The 21,542-nt window shown below is 39.6% G+C and overlaps 1 protein-coding gene and 2 long non-coding RNA genes across 3 annotated transcripts in view; 2 read left to right on the plus strand and 1 right to left on the minus strand.

Annotated features, from left to right (window-relative positions):
• The window catches only part of LOC309638717 (uncharacterized protein), a gene marked incomplete at its 5' end in the record, with an annotated part of 313,001 nt that overhangs the window by 116,323 nt on the left and 175,136 nt on the right, over window positions 1-21,542 (plus strand). The gene's annotated exons all lie outside the window — the stretch shown is intronic.
• LOC309638787 overlaps window positions 1-21,542 on the plus strand; it is a 204,356-nt gene that overhangs the window by 95,746 nt on the left and 87,068 nt on the right. The window lies entirely within an intron of this gene.
• Window positions 19,905-21,542, minus strand: part of LOC309638791 — a 107,383-nt gene continuing 105,745 nt past the window's right edge. Inside the window, exon 2 of the long non-coding RNA XR_014251300.1 lies at window positions 19,905-20,459. This is a non-coding gene — a long non-coding RNA (uncharacterized lncRNA). The remainder of the gene's footprint in view (window positions 20,460-21,542) is intronic.

Raw genomic sequence — 21,542 nt, forward strand, 5'->3', positions numbered from 1 at the left:
CTGTGGCTGTTTCTGGGTGCTGGCGTTTGACTTGGCAGTCACTCTACAAGTTCATATTTAGCCTGTTACCAGTCATTTTCCACCCCCCCAACTCTTGTTCAAAATGGTTCTTGGTTTACATTCTCCCATCTTTTGTGTATTGGTTTGAAAGGTTCTAGTAACCACTCCCTTCACATGTGACCTGATTTACTTGGTGGGTAGTCTTATTTTGGGGGTGATAGTGGTCACGGGTGTTATGGCACCTTCCTATAAAACTGTAGATTCTCTTTTGGGCTCCTTGCCTTTGGGCGTAGTGAATATAATGATTCATTCACATTTGGGAGTGCTTAACAATGTAATTGTATTAATTTTCTGGAAGGCCTGGGGTCACAGAAAGTCAGCAAGCCCTGCGCTGATTCTAGTACACAGCTTTCTTAAAACAAAATAATGATGAAATAGGCGTCTCTAGCATTCCTGGACATGCGAATATAGATAAAGATTTAAAAGGGACCAATGAAGGCAGATATGAAAGGCACAGTTCTCTCGGCCAGGGTTTCACCATAGGTCCCCTGACCCAGATACAACTCAGAGGCTCATACAAGCCAGCAATCTCAGCATTCCACAGAATAACTCAGTTTTTGAGGGCAGGTACTTGATTCTCTGCTCTCTCCCCTATGGCACCTGGTACAATGCTTTGTACCTGGTAGGCATTCTCAAAAAATGCTTCAAATGAAGTGATGGGTTCAGAGATAGAGTGAGCAGTAAATGAACTACAGTATGTACCTTACTGAGCACACAAGGCAACGTGGTCCATGGCATTGAGGTGGGAGATAGGCCCCAGGCTGAGCATCTGTAGCTGACCTCCTGCTGATGCTTTGAGATGGGATACCAGCAGGAGCATTGGGCCCTGATTGGGTGCATTCTTGTGGATTTCCCAGCCAGACACAGGCCCTCAGTCTAGGGGAAGGACAAAAGAAAGGAGAAGATGCCAGCTGGAATCCATCTTGGCTGAGAGATGCACGCCCACACCAGGACCAAATGTGGAGATGATAGGCCAGGAAAAAAAAACCCTGGAAAACTGCCCCTATATAAACAATCTAAGCCACCCCTATGGCGTGTAACTCACTCTGAGTCTGCCCATGTATTTTTTCACACATGCTCTGCTTCTAATAAATGCTTTTATCTCTTTCACAATGTTGGTCCCTTTGCTGAATTCTCTCCTCAAAGAAGATGAGAGCTGAGGTCCTTCTTCCAGCTTATCACTGCTGGAATCAGCGTGGCTGGGACTGGAAGCCAGAACAAGTCCATTCTGACCCTCACTCCACTGTATCACGGCACCACTCTGGCCCCATCACCATCTGTGGGACTTGAGCCCTCCCTACTATTTCTCCAGGGCAGATAGTCTGATTTGCAAACCTTAAACATTAGGTACTAACTTAGAGCTGGCTGCTGTCCCATGGTCGTAGGCTGTGAAGTGTGTTAAATCCATCTTGAAGAAGCAAGCCATTCTGAATGGTATAGCTATTGCTCCCTCCCATCTTCTCCATTCTCTTGCCTTGTGTCACCATGACAACACACATCCCTTACGAAGCAGTTGGTTCCATTATCAGGAGAGGTGTAGTGGGGGCTTCATTGCTGCTCTTAGGGTTCATTTTCATCTTGTGGACTTCTCAGCTTCTTGTGTTCTGTCATTCCTCCATTAGCAGCTGGAAGACCCGGATGGGGCCAGTCACTCTTGACATCTCCCAGTCAAGGATGAAGTCTTTCATCTGACCCACAAGTAGTTGAGCATCTGCTCTGTGCCAGCTACCATTCTGGGTGCTGAAGATAGAGCAGTGAAAAAAATGGACAGAATTTCTACCCTTACAAAGATTGTTTCCTAAAGGAAAGAGAGGCAGACACATAAATAACAGTTACATTAAGTCAGATGAGAAGAACTATGGAGAAGAGTAGAGCAGGGAAGGGGAATTGCTGGCAGAGGAGGTCAGGGAATGTCTGCCTGAAAAGGGACATTTGAGCAAAGACCTGAAGCTGGCAAAGAAGAAGGAGACGTGGCAGCTGGAGTTCCCAGCTGGATGTTAGAATTCACTCTGCGCCTGCCCAGATAGAATATTCATAACACAGTGGGCCAAGGGTGAACTTTCAGGAATTCTATTATATAGCAAGTGCAGGGTATATTGCAGTGGAACAAAAGCCAAGACAAATGCCATCAGATAGTGGAGGATGTTTCTGGATCTCCCAATGCCCTGTGCTGAGACCACCCAAGGCCCCTGACTCAGGATCCATCACTTATCTCCTGGGCCTCTGTAGTATTTGGATTCCTGACTTTGATTTACAATATCCATTATTTTGAAGAAATACCAAAATGTTTAGAAAGCTGTAGGGGGTGGGATCCAAGTAATGTTTCCAGCTTTCTGCTCCTTTGTTGGAATTTAAACTACTTCCCCATCCCTTTTGCTTTCCCCTTACTCCTAAGCCTGATCTTGCACTAGGGCAGTTGGGCTGCCTGAGTTGAGTACATCTTGGTGTTCCAAGACATGAAATCAAATGACGCATTGAGCCAGATACAGTGGCTGGTATGTGTGTGTGTGTGTGTGTGTGTGTGTGTGTGTGTGTATAAAATATGGGAAGCTATGAACATTAAAAGTGCAAGCCAGAAATTGGAGCCATGTTTATGATTCAGATAGGATGATTATGGAAAGAAAACTTAAAAAATTAAAAAAAATAATCTTTTTTATAATTGGTTTATCTCTGTGGTTATAACCTTTTCTATTAGGAAGATACTTTCTAGACTTAGGTAAAAGAGTGTTTCCTGCCTCCTGTGTATCCTGTTGAATTAGATAATATGATTTCTTTTCTTTTTTTTCTTCCAGTTTTATTGAGATATCATTGACTTTCAGCACCGTATAAGTTTTAGATGTACAGCATAATAATTTGACTTACAGACATCATAAAATGATGACCACAAGTTTAGTGAACATCCATCATCTCATATAGATACAAAATAAGAGAAAAAGAAAAAAATTTTTTCCTTGTGATGAGAACTCTTAGGATTTACTCTCTTAACTTCTTTCATGTATAACATACATCAGTGTTAATTATGTTAATCATGTTGTACATTACATCCCTAGTACTTATTTATCTTACCTTTATACCTTTTGACCACCTGCATCCGATTCCCCCTCCCCTACGTCCTGCCTCTGGTAGCAACAAATCTGATCTCGTTTTCTATAAATTTGTTTGTTTGTTTTGGAAGTATAATTGACCAACAACACTCTGTTAGTTCTTGTTATACAGTATAGTGATTCAATATTTTGATGTATTACAAATGATCACCACAATAAGTCTAGTCACCATTTGTTACTATACAAATATATTACATTATTATTGACTATATTCCCCATGCTATACATTTCATCCTTATGACTCATTTATTTTGTAACCGAAAGTTTGTACCTCTTAATTTCCATCACCTATTTCACTCATCTCCCTATCCCTGTCCCCTGTGTTTATTTTCTGTATGTACAACTCTATTTCTGTTGTTATGTTTGTTCATTTGTTTTGTTTTTTAGATTCCACATAAGTGAAATCGTATGGTATTTGTTTTTCTCTGAGTTATTTCACTTAGCATGATTCCCTCTAGGTCCATCCATGTTGTTGCAAGTAGCAAGATTTCATTTTTCGTATATATATGTATATATATATAAATATATATATATATATATATATATATATATATACACACACACACACACACACACACATATATATCACACATTCTTTTTTCATTCATCTTTTGATGGGCACTTGGGTTGCTTCCATATCTTGGCTATTGTAGATAATTCTTCAGTGAGCATAGGGGTGCATATTTCTTTTCAAATTAATGATTTTGAGGGTTTTTTTTGGAACTATACACAGAATTGGAATTGCTGGATTGTATGGTAGTCCTATTTTTATTTTTATTTTTTTTTGAAGAATCTCCATACTGTTTTCCACAGTGGCTGCAACAATTTACACTCCCACCAATAGTGCATGAGAGTTCCCTTTACTCCACATCCTTGACAGTATTTGTTATTTGTTGTCTTTTTAATAATGGCGATTATGACAGGTGTGAGGTGATACCCCATGGTGGTTTTAATTTGGATTTCCTGATGATTAGTGATATTGAGCATGTGTCTGTTGGCCATCTGTATGTCTTCTTTGGAAACTGTCTATTCAGGTCCTTTGCCTATTTTTAAATCTTTTTTTTTTTTTTTTGATGTTGAGTTGTATGAGTTATTTGTGTATTTTGGATATTAACCCCTTATCAGATATATAGTTTGCAGATGTTTTCCCCCATTCAGTACGCAGTCTTTTTGTTGTGTTGATATACAAAAGCTTTTCAGTCTGATGTAGTCCCATTTGTTTATTTTTGCTTTTGTTTCCCTTGCCGGAGGAGACATAGCCAAAAAATGTATGGCTAAGACAGATGTCAAAGAGCTTATTGGCTATGTTTTCTTCTAGGAATTCTATGTTTTCAGGTCTTACATTTAAGTCCTTAATCCATTTAGAATTTATTTTTGTACATGGTGTGGAAAAGTAGTCCAGTGTGATTCTTCTGCATGTAGCTGTCCAGTTTTCTAACACCATTTATTGAAGAAGCTCTTTTCCCCATAGTATACTGTTGTCTCCTTTGTTGTAGATTAATTGACCATATAAGTGTGGGTTTGTTTCTCAGCTTTTACTGTTGAGTATGATGTTAGCTGAAGGCTTATCATATATGGCCTATATTATGTTGAGGTTTGATTCCTCTGTACCCACTTTGTTGAGAGTTTTTATCATAAATGGATGTTGACTTTTGTCAAAAGCTTTTTCTTCATCTACTGAGATGATCATATGATTCTTATTCTTCACTTTGTTGATGTGGTGTATCACACTGACTGATTAGTGGATATTGAACCATCCTTGCATCACTGGAATAAATCCCAGTGATGATCATGGATCATGGTGTATGATCCTTTTAATGTCTTGTTGGATTTGGTTTGCTAATAATTTGTTGAGGATTTTTGCATTAATGTTCATCAGTGCTATTGGGCTGTAATTTTTATTTTTCTGTGGTGTCTTTGTCTCGTTTCGGTTATCAGGGTGATTCTGGCCTCACAGAATGAGTTTGGACCTTTCTTCCTCTACAGTTTTTTGGAACAGTTTGAGAAGGATAGGCATTAACTCTTCTTTAAATGTTTGGTAGAATTCACCTGTGAGACTCTCTGGTCCTGGACTTTCTTTGTTGGGAGGTTTTTAAATTAGTGATTCAATTTCATTACTGGTAATTGGTCTGTTCACGTTTTGCATTTGTTCCTGATTCAGTCATGTGAGATTGTGTGTTTCTAAGAATTTATCCATTTCTTCTAGGTTGTCCATCTTTTCGATGTATAATTGTACATAGTAGTTTCTTGTGATCCTTTGTATTTCTGCGGTGTTGCTTGTAACTTCTCTTTCATTTCTGATTTTATTAATTTGGGCCCTCTCTCTTTTTTTCTTGATGAGTCTGGCTAAAGGTTTATCAGTTTTGTTTGTCTTTTCAAAGAATCATCTCTTAGTTACATTGATCTTTTCTGGTTTTTTTTCTCTATTTCATTTATTTCTGCTCTGCTCTTTATTATTTTTTTCCTTCTATTGACTTTGGGTTTAGTTTGTCCTTCTTTTTCTAGTTCCTTTAGGTGTAAAGATTTTTTTTTTTTCTTTTTAGATTTTTCTTGTGTCCTGATGTAGACTTGTATCGTTATAAACTTCCCTCTTAGAACTGCTTTTTCTGTGACCCTAGATTTGGGATTATTTTGTTTCCATTTTCATTTGTCTCTTTGCTTTCCTCTTTGATTTCTTCACTGACTCATTGGTTGTTTAGTAGCATATTGTTTAGCCTCCACTTGTTTGTGTTTTTTGCAGTTGTTTTCTTATACCATTGTCTCAACTAGTCTCATAGCATTGTGGTCAGAAAAGATGCTTGATATGATTTCCATCTTCTTAAATTTACTGAGACTTGTTTTGTGGCCTAGCATGTGATTGATTCTGAAAAATGTTCCATGTGCACTTGAAAAGAATGGGTATTCTGCTGCTTTTGAATGGAATGTCATGTGTGTATATATATATATATATATATCCATCTGATTTAATGTGTTGTTTAAGGCCAGTGTTTCCTTATTGATTTTCTGTCTGGAAGATCTGTCCATTGATGTAAGTGGGGTGTTATAGTCCTGTACTATGATTGCATTACTCTCAATTTCTTCCTTTATGTTTGTTAATATTTGCTTTATGTATTTAGGTGCTCCTATGTTGGGTGCATAAATATTTACAATTGTTATATCTTCTTGTTGGATTGATTCCTTTATCATATGTAATGTCCTCTTTGTCTCTGGTTACAGTCTTTGTTTTAAAATCTATTTTGTCTGGTATAAGTATTGCTACCCCAGCTTTTTTTTGTTTCCATTTTCATTGAATACATTTTTCTATCCCCTCATTTTCAGTCTGTGTATGTGTTCAGATCTGAAGTGACTCTCTTATAGGCAGCACGTATACGGGTCTTGCTTTTATATGCATTCAGGCAGTTTATGTCTTTTGATTAGAGCATTTAGTCCACTTATATTTAAAATAATTATTGATAGGTATATACTTATTTCCATTTTGTTAATTGTTTTGGGGCTGTTTTTGTAGTTCTTTTTTGTTTCTTTCTTCTTTTGCTCTCTTCCCTTATGATTTGATGACTATCTTAATGTTATGTTTGGGTTTTTTTCTTTATGTGTGTGTATCTGTTATAGATTTTTGGTTTGTAGTTTCCATGAGCTTTATATATAGCAAGCATATACATATCAAACTATATATATAAGATAATATATATACGATTACTTTAAGTTGATCATCTCTTGAGTTTGAATGCATTCTAACAACCCTGCATTTTTACCCTTCCTCAACATTTAATGTTTTGACATCATATTTTACATCTTTTTGTTTTGTGTATCCCTTAACTACTTATTGTGGATATAGATGATTTTACTACTTTTGTCTTTTAAACTTCCTAGCACCTTTTTAAGTGGTCGATCTACTATCTCTACTTTTGAGATTTACCTCAAAAATGAGATTTGCCTTTATCAATGATATTTTTCCTTTCATAATTTTCTTATTTTAGTTGTGGTCTTTTTTTTTTTCACTTAGAGAAGTCTCTTTAACATTTCTTATAGAGCTGGCTTAATGGTGCTGAACTCTTAGCTTTTGCTTGTCTATAAATCTCTTTATCTCTTCTTCAAATCTGAATGGTAGCCTTGCTGGGTAGAGTATTCTTCTTGTAGGTTTTTTTCCTTTCATCATTTTAAATATATCATGACACTCCCTTCTGGCCTGCAAAGCTTCTGCCGAAGTGACCTGTTGGTCTTATGGAAGTTCCCTTGTATGTAACTTGTTGCTTTTTCCTTGCTGTTTTTAATATTCTCTCTTATCTTTCATTTTGGTCATTTTAATTACAGTGTGTCTTGGTGTTCATCTCTTTCAGTTGATCTTGTTTGGGACTCTCTGTGCTTCCTGGACCTGGATGTCTATTTCATTTTCTGGGTTAGGGAAGTTTTCAACTATTATCACTTCGAATACATTCTCTGCCCTTTTCTTTTTCTTTTCTCCTGGAACCCCTATAATGCAAATGTTATTATGCTTGATGTTGTCTCAAAGGTCTCTTAAACTGTCCTAATTAAAAAATCAAAAAAAATTTTTTTCTGTTCAGCTTGGGTAATTTCCATTACTCTTTCTTCCAGTTTGCTGATCCGTTCCTCTTTATCATCTAATCTACTGTTTTATTCTAGTTTATTTTTTATTTCAATTTTATCTCTTCAGCTCTGTTTGGTTCTTCTTTATATTTTCTAACTCTTTGTTAAACTTTTCACTGTGTTCATTTATTTTTCTCCCAAGTTTTTAGAGCATCTTTACAGTCATTACCTTGAACTCTTTATTGGGTAGATTGCTTATCTCCACTTCACTTAGTTCTTCTTCTGGGGTTTTATCTTGTTTCTTTATTTGGGACATATTCCTTTGTCACCTCATTTTGCCTAATTCTCTGGGTCGTAGGTCAGTCATGTTTCCCAATCTTGGAGAAGTGGCCTTGTGTAGGAGATATTTTATGGGGTCTAGCAGCACACTCCCCTCTGGTCCTTGGAGTGACATGATATAGGGGTGCCATCTGTGTGAGCTGCATGGGTCCTTCTGTGATGGTGGGGTTGACTACTGTGGGCATGGTGGTAGGTGAGGCTGGTCCCTGGCCAGTTGGCTGTCAGGTCCTGCCTCCTGTGGAGGCTGTTGGCTGCTGGCAAGCAGTGCTGTGTCCTGAGGCTACTTGATCGGGGACCTGGGGGAGCCTGGGGCTGGTGCCATCCCCCTGGTGAGTGATGCTGGGACCCCATGCAGCTGGCTGCTTGGCCTGGGTGTCCTGGGACTGGTGCTGACTGGCTGGTAGGCGAGTAAGCCCAGGGCACTAAAAAGCTAGAGGGCAAAATGGCTCTTTCCAGCACCAGTCTCCTCGTGGTAGAACAAGCTGACAGAAAGGGCTGCCACTAGCATGTGTGTCCCTGGGGGAGTCCTGATGCCTCCTTCCTCTCAGGAGTCTCTCCAAGATCAGCAAGGGCATCTGACCCAGGCTCCTTTCAAATTCCTGCCTCTGTGCTGGGTCTCTGAGTGTGTGAGATTTTGTGTGTGCTCACAGAGGAGTCTCTGTCCTATAGCCCTTGCAGTGTTCTGTACACAAGCCCTGCTGGCCTTCAAAGCCCAATGTTCTGGGGGCTCATCTTCCTGGTGCAGGACCCCCAGGCTGGGGAGCCTGTGGGGCTTGCTCCTTGGGGAGAATCTGCAGTTGTAATTTTCCTCTTGTTTGCGGGTTGCCCTCTTGCGGTCTTGCGGTATAGCATCTCTGCCCTTCCTACCCATCTTGTTGTGGTTCCTGCTTTTGTTGTGGGAACTCTTTTCTGCTAGTCTCCAGGTCATTCTCATCAATAGTTGCTCTGTAGGTAACTGTGATTTTGGTACCCAAGGGAGGAGATGAGCTCAGGGTCTTCCTACTCCACCATCTTGGCCACTCCTCCTGCATCATTGATACTGTGTTTTCTATTTCAGTCATTCTTCATGTTGGGTGAGATGGGAGAGGGCTGGTACAGACCCCACACGTGAGGGTGCAGGGGAATGACCCCAAAGAGACTGAGGCCTACATGTGGCATTGCATTGACATGAACACATTTTTAAGAATTAACCCCATCATAACATATATAGACTACTATATATAAAATAGATAATCAAGAAGGACCTACTGTATAGCACAGGGAACTCTATTCAATAATTTTAATAACCTCTATGGGAAAAGAATCTGAAAAAGAAAAGGTATATGTATGTGTATAACTGAGTCACTTTGCTGTACACCTGAAACTAACACAATGTTGTAGATCAACTATATTCTAAGATAAAATAAAAATTAAATAAAAAATAAAGTAGTAATAAGGACCCCCCCCAAAAAAGAATTAACCCCACCAAATGCTGAAGAGGTACAAGAAAGCTGCACACCAAATGAATCCAGTGAATTTAGTAGAAATTCCAAGAGAGAGGGCCCAGGACCTCTGAAATAAGCCCAGCCAAACGTGAAGGATGAAACCAGAGGGAAAAATGGCCAGGAAAGCACAGGGGAGAAGGGTGAGGGAGTGCTTCATGCCTGCACAGCACTGCTGGTGTCCGGGAAGAGGCTGCTTTGGTTCCTCCGTGTGGTGGAATCAGAGCCATCTCCCTCACCGCTTTTGATGCATCTCACTTCTGTGCAAAATCCATTTCCAACAGGAGACTCTGTTGAAAATCAGCCTCCAGGAAATTCATCTGGGAATTCTGACGAGAAAGGCAAAGCTTCTAGGGAGATGTTTTGAAATCCTTTGAGCTGCATATAATCAGCGCGAACTTTCTGTGTAGATTGACTGTACATTAAGAGCGCTCTAAGCAGTAAGACCTCAAAGGCTCGAGTCCATTATAAGAACAAACATCAATTAAAAGCAATATTTTCCCAGAGAAAAGAATCAGGAGGCATAAAGATGCCAGAGTTGCAGCTTTTTTCCCACTGTTCATTTGTGAAAAAATGTGCTTTTGATTGATACCTACCAAAGAATGTGTTCAACATAGCATGTTTTTGATGCTCATGAATGTTCAGAATAGTAACTGAAAACATTTGGGGTGGTGCCTCGGGGCACTTTCCCCAGTACCCTTTTTATTCCTTCCAGTGTCTAGAATGTGAAGATGGAGAACGACCATTGTCCCCTTGCTCCCTTTCCCGTGAGCCTGAGTGCTCAGATTCTGCACACCAGCTACACCCTTTCTTCTTGTGGATTCTTCATTTTCAATTTTAGTAACAGGGCTGGAACTTTTTCTCTGAAAAGGAGGAAGAATATGCCATCCTGTAGAAGTCAGGACCTATGGTGTTGTCAACGTACCTCTTTTTGCATCTTTTTCTTTGGTATTCTTCTACTAGAGGGATGTGTTTATAGAAACATGGGATTGCTTTAGCAAAAAAACTCAGTTTGTAATTCAGGTCAATGTACCGAAAGGAAAAGATTTACCCCCACATTTGCACATGTTTGTCTTCTTCCTGTTTGTACTTGATTTTTGCAGTCACACATTTTGCATTGGAGGCATTTGGTAGCAAGGCACCGCACAAAGGAGATGACACTGAGCACTATCAGACCATGACAACTTAATAGCATCTTGGTAATGTGTCCAGCTTACATCCACTCAGATTTGTATGCAGCATAAATTCATATGTAACTTAGGAAGTAAAAATAAAGAACAATACCATTATACAAGAGACCACTAATTTCAGGCTTTGTTTACACACAAGTAATGCTCTACTGTTAAATAAACATTAAAGAGCTTTCTATTATACTCGACTGTGGTTAAAAAAATACTGGTCATGTTAAAACCCAGGCAGTTAATATATTAGTGTTAAATTAGATAAAGACATTTAATAAAAAGAAATGTGTGATAAAATGAAAGAGTCAGAATACATCATTGCTTAGCACTGAATTGTATTACCTCTTTAAGATGTCACAATAGTATTTCAGATCATGTACAATTTTTCATGGACATAGTTCCTAAACAGCATGACATTTAAAACATGTTTGAATCCTTGAAGGCTGCATAGCCTTCTCTTTTACTTTGGTTTCTGTTTTACTGTCAGGAAACATGAAGACTAGTGAGTATGAGTAATAATAAGCTGCCCTTTTTGGAGATGTACTGTTTGCCAGGGAGTATGCTGGGAATTTTGTGTATATTATCTCTGATTCTCTCTGTAATACCATTCCCGTTGTCCAGATTAGAAGACTGAGGCAGAGAATTTCAGTGACTTACCCAAGGGTATGTACTTCATAGTGATCGAGAAGGAGCTCAAATACAGGTCCATCTGACTCTATATTTAAGGCCCTTTCCACTCAACCAATTACATCAGAATCTCCAGGAGTGGGGCCCAGGTATTAATATTCTTTAAAAGATCCTCTTGGAGGTTCTAACATAGAACTATGGTTGGAAAATGCTACACTTGCACCATTTTGTCTTTCATGAGAGTAAGTAAAGAAACCAACTTTGTGATTTGGGTTATCTGTGGGGATGCAGAGATGCAGACTAGGAAGAGAAAAAGTCATCATTTCCCATTATCTTCAGCTTTTTGTTTAAAGTTGCTTCATCCCTTGTAAGGAGAAGAAGAGTTGTATATGCAAATATGCGTGTATATGTGTGTATGTGGGACAGTTGCCATGTGTATCTCTCTTATGTCCTTAAAGATAGAAAGCTATTTAAAATGGCAAATATGTTGATGGAATATTTATATGAAAAAATATGTGTCAAATGCTTAGCATAGTTGTGTGTCCACTGATAAAAAGGGCTAAGGAAAAAGAATTGAAGAATATGAATATAGGACATACTGTTGACTAGATTCACAAAGTATTTGTGTAATCCTCCAAATTCTTTCAGCTTTCTTCCATAGGTGGGTCTTTTCAATAATCTCAAGGGACCTTTTATAATTTTATTTTTGGTGTCATAGGTATGGGCTCTTGGAAATAATTTTAACCATAATCCAATTGTGACTTTGACCCATGATGTCCTTGTATGATTTGTGGGGGGTGGATATAAAGGAGAACTTCTCTAAACTATTTAGGAAGAAATAAAGATAAAGCAGGTAGGATTCTTATACAAAGAATTTACAGCAGGGTATTTGCAAACATTATTCCTTCTTTCTTAAAGCAAGCATGAAGATATATCGAAGAAAAGGCACCATGGCTTTTGGCCTCCCTTGCTTAGAATAATGGCTATAACATTACTCCCTTGTGTTCCCATAGGAAAGAAAAAGTAATACAAGAATAACGCTAATGGGATTTCAGGCCCCACGGGCACCAGAGGACAGGGCCGTTGGTAGATGAGCTTATTACCCTTGGAAGAGATGAAGGAAAAGGTAGTGTGATGGGGAGGGGGATGGATGGATCAGAACAGGTAGAAGCAGAAGCTGCAGCCAGAGTCTGAGAGACCCACTGGGCACCTTTTTATGCTTTGAGACTGTTTGCCCTCCTTTTCCAGTGTTTTACGTTCTCTCACGGGCATAGAATCCCAAGAAAGTTCATCAGAAACAGAACTTAAGAAGCCAGGTTTACCTTTGAGGTCCCTGTGTCTGCTTTCCACTGGCTTTCCTGTTTGCTTTCCACTTGGCCTACTTGACTCCCTTTATACTCTGGGCACGTAGAGACATGCGTACTTTTGTAGTGGGCCTGTTCTCTCTATATTTGAGTTTTCAGGAGGGCATGCCATTTGGAAAAGTTTTCCTTAGTAATAGTGAAGGAAAAAAGACGACTTTGTGTTTGAAGTAGTAGCCTGATTTCAATGACATTTAAAAGATGGATTTTTCAGCGTCGTGCATCTTTCCAGGCTAAGAATCTGGCATATCTTGAGAAGATGAATGGATCGGAGAGGCTGGTCATACATTATCTTTGTTTTGCTGCTGGTCAGCAAGGGAGGAATGTTATGATGGCCAATAGGCTGCCCTGTGCTTGTTTTTATGTTCATATAAAGTACCCAATCTGCTGAACACTTTTATGTTCATATAAAGTACCCAATATGCTGAAAAATTTCCCGTGGTCCTTCAGTTCCTGGAGGAAACTAAAAATAGAAGGCAGGGAACACACAAAACATAGCACAGCCTGACATTTTCTTGCCCCTTCCCCTCATTCCAAATCAGAAATCTCTTTTCTGGTGCCCTAAGACGTAAAGATTCCTAATATCTTATTTCTTGCCCTTGGATGGGGTTCTCTAGGGGTGGAAACCATGCTTTCACTCAGAGGTTCTCTGAGGTAGGAGCTTAGAGACTGGAAGACAGAACTGATAAGCAAGAGGCAGTTCTCTCATGAGGACAGGACTTTGAATTATGATCATTCTTTTCTGATCAGATGAAAGGGGAGGGGACTTCAAGCTAGTCTGTCTTTTGCTTTCAGAAGCTGTGGAAGAAATGAGTTGCTGACCAGTTGCAACCACAGTGACAAGAGGTGATCATTTGCCTATTGTGCTTGAAAAGCAGTGTAAAGTTTAGGAAAGTACTTTAAAAGTAGATAAAAGTGTTAGGATTGATTTAAACATTCATCTCCTTGCCTAAAGAATGCTACAGATACAAATCAGGGAGAGAATATGTAACAGTTAGGGTGGAATCTTTGAAAGTAATAGTGAAACCAGCTCTGGCTCAGACAACAGAGGGGATGTATCAGTGATGTAACTGTCCAAAGCCGAAAGTAGAGCATTCTTCAAGTGACACTTGATCCAGAAGCCATAGTGTAATGGGGACCCTGACTTCACTGCTCGTGACTCTCCTGACTCCTGGCCTGCCTGCCCACCCTGGTGCTTCCATGCCCTTCGGCCTGGCTTCCCTCAAACAGCTGCAGTGGTTCCAGGCCCCCTGTCTACACCTGGCCCTGTCCAGACAAGGTGCCTGTGCCCATGTTTCTTCATTTCTGAATCAGCCCGAGACTTCTGATCATCTTGCTTGACTGGCTTAGACCAGATCACAGTTCCCCTGGAGGTGGGGATGAAATCAGCTTGTCCGCATGTAAATGGGAGTGTCAGAAGGGGCTGAATGGATACTTTGGATGTGACTAGGTGTCTGTGGTGGTGCACTGCAGTGAAGGGCCTTGTCGGTTTCATAGGCTGAGGAAAGAGGGCTCCAAGTTCACTTCCTTGTATCAGTTCCTGTTTGGACCTATTTCTGATGATTTAACAATCACATCATTATCTATTTAATTCTTGAAGATATACAGAGAAACCAAATCCTCTACTTTAGAGGACAGCATGGTATTTCATAGGAAATCATTCATTTTTTTTCTTTCTTTCTTAACTTAAATAACTCTTGGTGCAGTTTCATTCTATTTTTTCTTATTTATTACTGGAAAGGAAGAACATCTGGCCTTGCCATACTGTGTGATATCCCTAAGTCTGTTTCCATTGTTTTACTAACACTAAAGTTAGTAGCTTTGCCTCCTGTTGTCACCAAAGGTAAATGCCCTTGATTCCCCTCCCCACCCCCCGTGGTCTGTAGCTTACTGATTTGAGGAAAGCTTGACTGACTTATCTGAAGTTATACTCTAAATAGAAGAGAGGTGGTATTAATGGCCACAGCTCCAAAGTTGTAGGAGTTAGCAAACTGCAGTTCATGGGCGAAATCCAGCTCACAGCCTGTTTTTGTGAATAAAGTTTTATTGGAACACAACCACATTCATTCACTTATGTATTGTCCAAGACTGCTTTCTCTACCGTGATTACAGAGCTGAGTCATGGTGGCAGACACCATTTCGCTGGAAAGAGCTAAAATATTTACTCTCTGGCCCTTCACAGAGAAAGTTTACTAACCTCTGGGTTGAATGAGCCACAATTCTTCACTTTGAAAGCTATGAAAGATTTTGCAGCTAGGTGGTACACGTAGCCTTCCCAAGTCTTTCGGGAGCTTTAAAAGTGATCAAAGAATGTTGGAGGTAGAAACAATCTGAAACGATTCATCTAGTTCCAGCTGTTCATTCCACAGAGAGACTGAGTCTCAGAGACGACACGTGACTCACGCAGGCTCCACAGCACTTTAGAGGTAGACCAGAATACCCTTTATTTCTCACACCCAGGTTTGTGGGCTGGGAGAAAACGTAAACACACTGCTTGCCACCAAAAAGGGGACAAGGTCTGAAATATTCTGAGGAGAATGTTGGGAGGAGCAGTGAAGTTCTGCCACTTAGCAGTATGGGCAAGTTATTTAACCTAGCTGAGTCCAGTGAAAGTAACAATAGTACATGCCTCCTGGGGTGACGCTATGAGTGAGACATCCAATACAGAGCACAAAGGAATAGCTCAGTAAATGGAGCTGCAGCTATCATCACCATCGTCACCACCATCATCACCATCATCTTCATTACCATCACCATTACCACCATTATCAAAATCATCATCACCATCACCATCATCACCATCACTATCATCATCATTAAAATCATCATCACCATCATCATTACCATCACCACCATTGTCACCACCACCATCATCATCACCATCACCACCACCATCATCACCATTACCACCATTATTAAAATCATCATCACCATCATCACCACATCATCAGCAGCATCATTACCACCATCACTACCATCATCATCAAAATCATCATCATCATCACCACCATCACCATCATCATTGTTACCACCATCATCACCACCACCATCATCATCATCATCACCATTATCAAAATCAGCAGCAGCAGGCCATATTAGTACTCATCCTTGCTTCTTTCTTGCCTGTCTTAGAGGAAGATGGGTCACCCTCCTCTCCAAGGCTAACTGCTTCAGTTGGGAACTGGATCATTTCCTCTCATGCCCCCTCACAGACCTTACTCTGTTAGTTACACCATCTTTCCTGTATCTTCTATTGTTTTCTTTCCAAAGTGCTCATCTTAAATATTGTAATAAAGACACTGCCATTACCTACTGCATCTTGACACAGTGTCACATTTCTTCCCGTACCTTCATCGCCCTAGTGGTTCATGTTTCACTGCCTTTACTCCTTCAAGTTCCATTCCCAGTTCAACTCTTCTAAAATGGTTCTAGCTGGGGTCACAGACAAATCTCTATATAGTTTTCATCTGTCCCAGTCTTATTAAAACTCTTGACACCATCCTTCCTGGGAGACTCTGTTTCCTTTGTTTCTGAACCATGATCCTATTTTGCTTCTCTTCCCACCTCCTGATAAGTCTCTTTTCCAAATTATTCCTTCTCTGTCTACCTTGTGTATAATATGTCTCCCAGGTTCTGTACTTAGAAGCTGTCCTTAGCAACTGTGTACTTTGCCATGACTTCAATAACTGTCTGTTGGCCTGATAACTGTCTCTCTCTGAATGTAGCAGAATTTATAACCCCCAACCTCCTCCCCCAACTGCTCTTATACTTAATTCTTCCTCCTCTTCTTCATCCACATGATGTTCTAATACCTAATATACAGAGAACACTTGTTACAAACCAGGTTCTGTGATGAGAGCTTTAAAAGCAGGGTATCATTTTTAAAAAATTTATATAATTTCGGGCTTCCCTGGTGGCGCAGTGGTTGAGAAACTGCCTGCCAATGCAGGGGACACGGGTTCGCGCCCTGGTCTGGGAGGATCCCATATGCCGCGGAGCAACTAGGCCCGTGAGCCACAACTACTGAGCCTGCGCATCTGGAGCCTGTGCTCCGCAACAAGAGAGGCCACGATAGTGAGAGGCCCACACACCGCGATAGAGTGGCCCCTGCTCGCCGCAACTAGAGAAAGCCCTCGCACAGAAACGAGGACCCAACACAGCCAAAAATAAATAAATAAATAAAAATTTTAAAAAAATTAATATAATTTCCTTAGCTTTTACCTTTTTTCTGTTCCAAGATTTCATCTAAGATACCACATCACATTTATTAGTCATGTCTACTTTGGCTCCTCTGGGCTGTGGGGTTTCTCAGCCCTTCCTTGGTTTGGATACCCTTGTGGAGTGCTGGTCAGATTGTGTAGAGTGCTCCTCAGCTGGGGTTTGTGTGACGCTTTCCTCATGATTAGACTGGCATTATGGGTTTTGGAGAGGAGGACGACAGAGGTAAATACCACTTTCCTCACATCCTATCAAAGGTGCGTATTATCAGCATGACATATCATTGTTGATGTTAACTTTGATCGCCTGAATGAGGGGGTGTTTGTCAGGATTCTCCACTGTAAAGTTACTTTTTTCCCCCTTTCCATACTGTGCTGTTTGGAAGGAAGTCGCTACATGCAGCCCACACTTCAGGAGTGGGGCGTTATGCTTCAACCCCTGGAGGGCAGCGTTATCTACTTATGTTATTTGGAATTCTTTTACAATGGAGATTTAGCTCTTGTCTCCCATTTATTAGTCAATCATTTAGTTATATCATTATGGACTCATGGTTACTTATTTTCTGCTTTGGTTATAATCCAATGCTACTTTATTTTGTGCTCAAATTGTTCCAGCTTCGGTCATTAGGAGCTTCCAGTTGGCTCCTGTTTCCCTTTGACATACTCCCATTACCGTGTATGTTTTTGAATATTCTTTTTGGAGCACCTTCTTACTTTCTAGCACTATGAAATGCTCCAAACTCATCTTATATATTTCCTACCTCAGTCCTAAAATCAGCCGTTTCTCCAAGGAGTCCTGCTTCCATTTATTGGAGAATGGTGTTAGAAACCAATGTCTGGGTGCTGGGTGTGCTCTTTGCTACTGGGGTCTCATTTATTTTAAACACACTAAGCTGACAGAGCAGGTACGTATATCTGTGTATACCAACCTGACTATACATAAATATCTGTAACTATTTCTTCGTGTAACCATTTGTATCTATATTAAGCTGAACACGAGTTCACACTGATGTCTCCAACTCTAATCCCTTGCCACAGGGATCATTTTTGCCTTCTCCTCTTGCTTGTTGCTAACTAACCTCCCACTCCAACAGTGAGAAACCTGGTCCCACACTCTGCCATTCATTTTCTTTTTTCTTTCTTTCTTTCTTTCTTTCTTTCTTTCTTTCTTTCTTTCTTTCTTTCTTTCTTTCTTTCTTTCTTTCTTTCTTTCTTTCTTTCTTTCTTTCTTTCTTTCTTTCTTTTTGGCTGTATTGGGTCTTTGTTTCTGTACGAGGGCTTTCTCTAGTTGTGGCAAGCGGGGGCCACTCTTCATCGCGGTGCGCGGGCCTCTCACTATTGCGGCCTCTCTTGTTGCGGAGCACAGGCTCCAGACGCGCAGGCTCAGTAATTGTGGCTCATGGGCCCAGCTGCTCCACGGCATATGGAATCCTCCCAGACCAGGGCTCGAACCCGTGTCCCCTGCATTGGCAGGAGGACTCTCAACCACTGCGCCACCAGGGAAGCCCTCATTTTCTTAATTGTTCAATACCAGTAAACATTTATAGTGCTATCAAAATTGTTAATCTGTAACCTATGGGAAAAATCTTTACCAACTAGAGTACAGTACTTATGCACAGTTTAATCTTTAGTCTTTAGTCTTACAGATCCTAGTTCTTTCCAAAGTTACTTAGGTTAGCACTGTTTTTTCCCACCTGTGGTGAGACTGTATCATATGTTTCTAATACATTTGGATTGCTTTATCACTTTTAGCATGCCATCCTGGGATCTCCCAACCTCCTAAATGATTTGTTAAAAATTTCTGTACATGAAGGTAACATTTTGTGCTGTAAAGTTGTATGGGCTTAATAAATGCATAGTGACATGTATCTACTATTACATTTTTTTAATAGATCTTTATTAGAGTATAATTGCTTCACAATAGTGTGTTAGTTTCTTGTACAAAGTAGATTTACCAAGATAAAAATTCTTCTGTGCTTTACCTACTCAGTAGGCCCTTTCCAACACCCTGGCAACCATTGATCTTTTTACTGTTGCCATACTTTTGACTTTTCAAGAATGTCATATAATTTGAAACATACTATGTAGCCTTTTAGGATGGCTTTTCTTTTTTCATTAGCAATATGCATTTAAGATTTATCTGTGTCTTTCCATGCCTTGATAGCTTATTTTTTATTGCTTTATATTATGCCACTGTGTGGATACACCACAGTTTATTTATTCACCTATTGAAGGACATCTTGGTTGCTTCTAGTTTTTACCAATTCTGAATAAAGATGCTATAAACATTTTTGTGCAGATTTTTGCACTTACGGACATAATTTGTCAAATCAGTTGGGTAAATACCTAGGAGAACAATTGGTGAATCATAAATAAGGTTATGTTTAACTTTGTAAGGAAATGACAAACTGTCTTCCAGTGTGACTGTACATTTTGCATCCCCACCAGCAATGAATAAGAGTTCCTGTTACTCAGCATCCTCACCAGCTATTAGTATCAACAGTTTTCTGGGTTTTAGTTATTCAAATAGGTATGCAGTGGTATCTCAATGTTGTTCTAGTTTGTAATTCCCTAATGACATATGATGTGGAGCATCTTTTCATATGCTCATTTGCCAACTGTATATCTTCTTTGGTGAGGTGTCTGTTCAGATCTTTTGCCCACTTTTTAAATTGGGTTGTTTATTTTTAAATTGTTGAATTTTAAGAGTTCTTCACATATTTTAGATACAAAACCTTTCTCTGATATGTGTTTTACAAATATAATATCCCAGTCTGTAGCTTGTCTTTTCAAACTCTTAGCAGTGTCTTTTGCAGAGAAATTTTGGGTTTTAATAGAGTCCAACTTAGCAATTTTTTCTTTCATGGATCATGCTTTTAAGTTTTCTTCTAGAAGTTTTATAATTTTGCATTTTACATTCAGGTCTATGATCTATTTTGACTTTATTTTTGGAAAGGTGTAGGTATGTGTCTGTGTGCCTAGGCTTTTATTTTTTTGGATTTTATTTTATTTATTCTTTTATACAGCATGTTCTTATTAATTATCCATTTTATACATGTTAGTGTATATATGTCAATCCCAACCTCCCAATTCATCACACCACCACCCCTACCCCCTGCCGCTTTCCCCCCTTGGTGTCCATACGTTTGTTCTCTACATTGGTCTCTCTATTTCTGCCCTGCAAACTGGTTCATCCGTACCATTTTTCTAGGTTCCACATATATGCATTAATATACAATATTTGTTCTTCTCTTTCTGACTTACTTCACTCTGTATGACAGTCTCTAGATCCATCCACGTCTCTACAAATGACCCAGTTTCGTTCCTTTTTATGGCTGAGTAATATTCCCTTGTATATATGTACCACTTCTTCTTTATCCATTCGTCTGTCAATGGGCATTTAGGTTGCTTCCATGACCTGGCTATTGTAAATAGTGCTGCAATGAACATTGGGGCGCATGTGTCTTTTTGAATTATGGTTTTCTCTGGGTATATGCCCAGTAGTGGGATTGCTGGGTCATATGGTAATTCTATTTTTAGTTTTCTAAGGAACCTCCATACTGTTCTCTGTAGTGGCTGTATCAATTTACATTCCCACCAACAGTGAAAGAGGGTTCCCTTTTCTCCACACCCTCTCCAGCATTTGTTGTTTGTAGATTTTCTGATGATGCCCATTTTACCTGGTGTGAGGTGATACCTCATCGTAGTTTTGATTTGCATTTCTCTAATAATTATTGATGTTGAGCAGCTTTTCATGTGCTTCTCGGCCATCTGTATTTCTTCTTTGGAGATATGTCTGTTTAGGTCTTCTGCCCATTATTTGATTGGGTTGTTTGTTTTTTTATATTGAGTTGCATGAGCTGTTTATATATTTTGGAGATTAATCCTTTGTCCGTTGATTCGTTTGCAAATATTTTCTCCCATTCTGAGGATTGTCTTTTCGTCTTGTTTGTAGTTTCCTTTGCTTGGCAAAAGCTTTAAGTTTCATTAGGTCTCATTTGTTTATTTTTGTTTTTATTTCCATTACTCTAGGAGGTGGATCAAAAAAGATCTTGCTGTGATTTATGTCAAAGAGTGTTCTTCCTATGTTTTCCTGTAGGAGTTTTATAGTGTCCAGTCTTACATTTAGGTCTCTAATCTATTTTGAGTTTATTTTCGTGTATGGTATTAGGGAGTGTTCTAATTTCATTCTTTTACATGTAGCTGTCCAGTTTTCCCAGCACCACTTATTGAAGAGACTGTCTTTTCTCCATTGTATGTGCTTTCCTCCTTTGTCATAGATTAGTTGACCCTAGGTGCGTGGGTTTATCTCTGGGCTTTCTATCCTGTTCCATTGATCTATTTTTCTGTTTTTGTGCCAGTACCATACTGTCTTGATTACTGTAGCTTTGTAGTATAGTCTGAAGTCAGGGAGTCTGATTCCTCCAGCTCCGTTTTTTTCCCTCAAGACTGCTTTGGGTATTCGGGGTCTTTTGTGTCTCCATACAAATTTTAAGATTTTTTTGTTCTAGTTCTGTAAAAAATTTGTATTCCTTTCATTCCTTTTTCTTCTCTGATTGCCATGGCTAGGACTTCCAAAACTTTGTTGAATAATAGTGGCGAGACTAGACATTCTTGTCTTGTTCCT

The sequence above is a fragment of the Balaenoptera physalus genome (genome assembly GCF_965194825.1).
Source record: "Balaenoptera physalus genome assembly, chromosome: 11".
Lineage (NCBI taxonomy): Eukaryota > Metazoa > Chordata > Mammalia > Artiodactyla > Balaenopteridae > Balaenoptera > Balaenoptera physalus.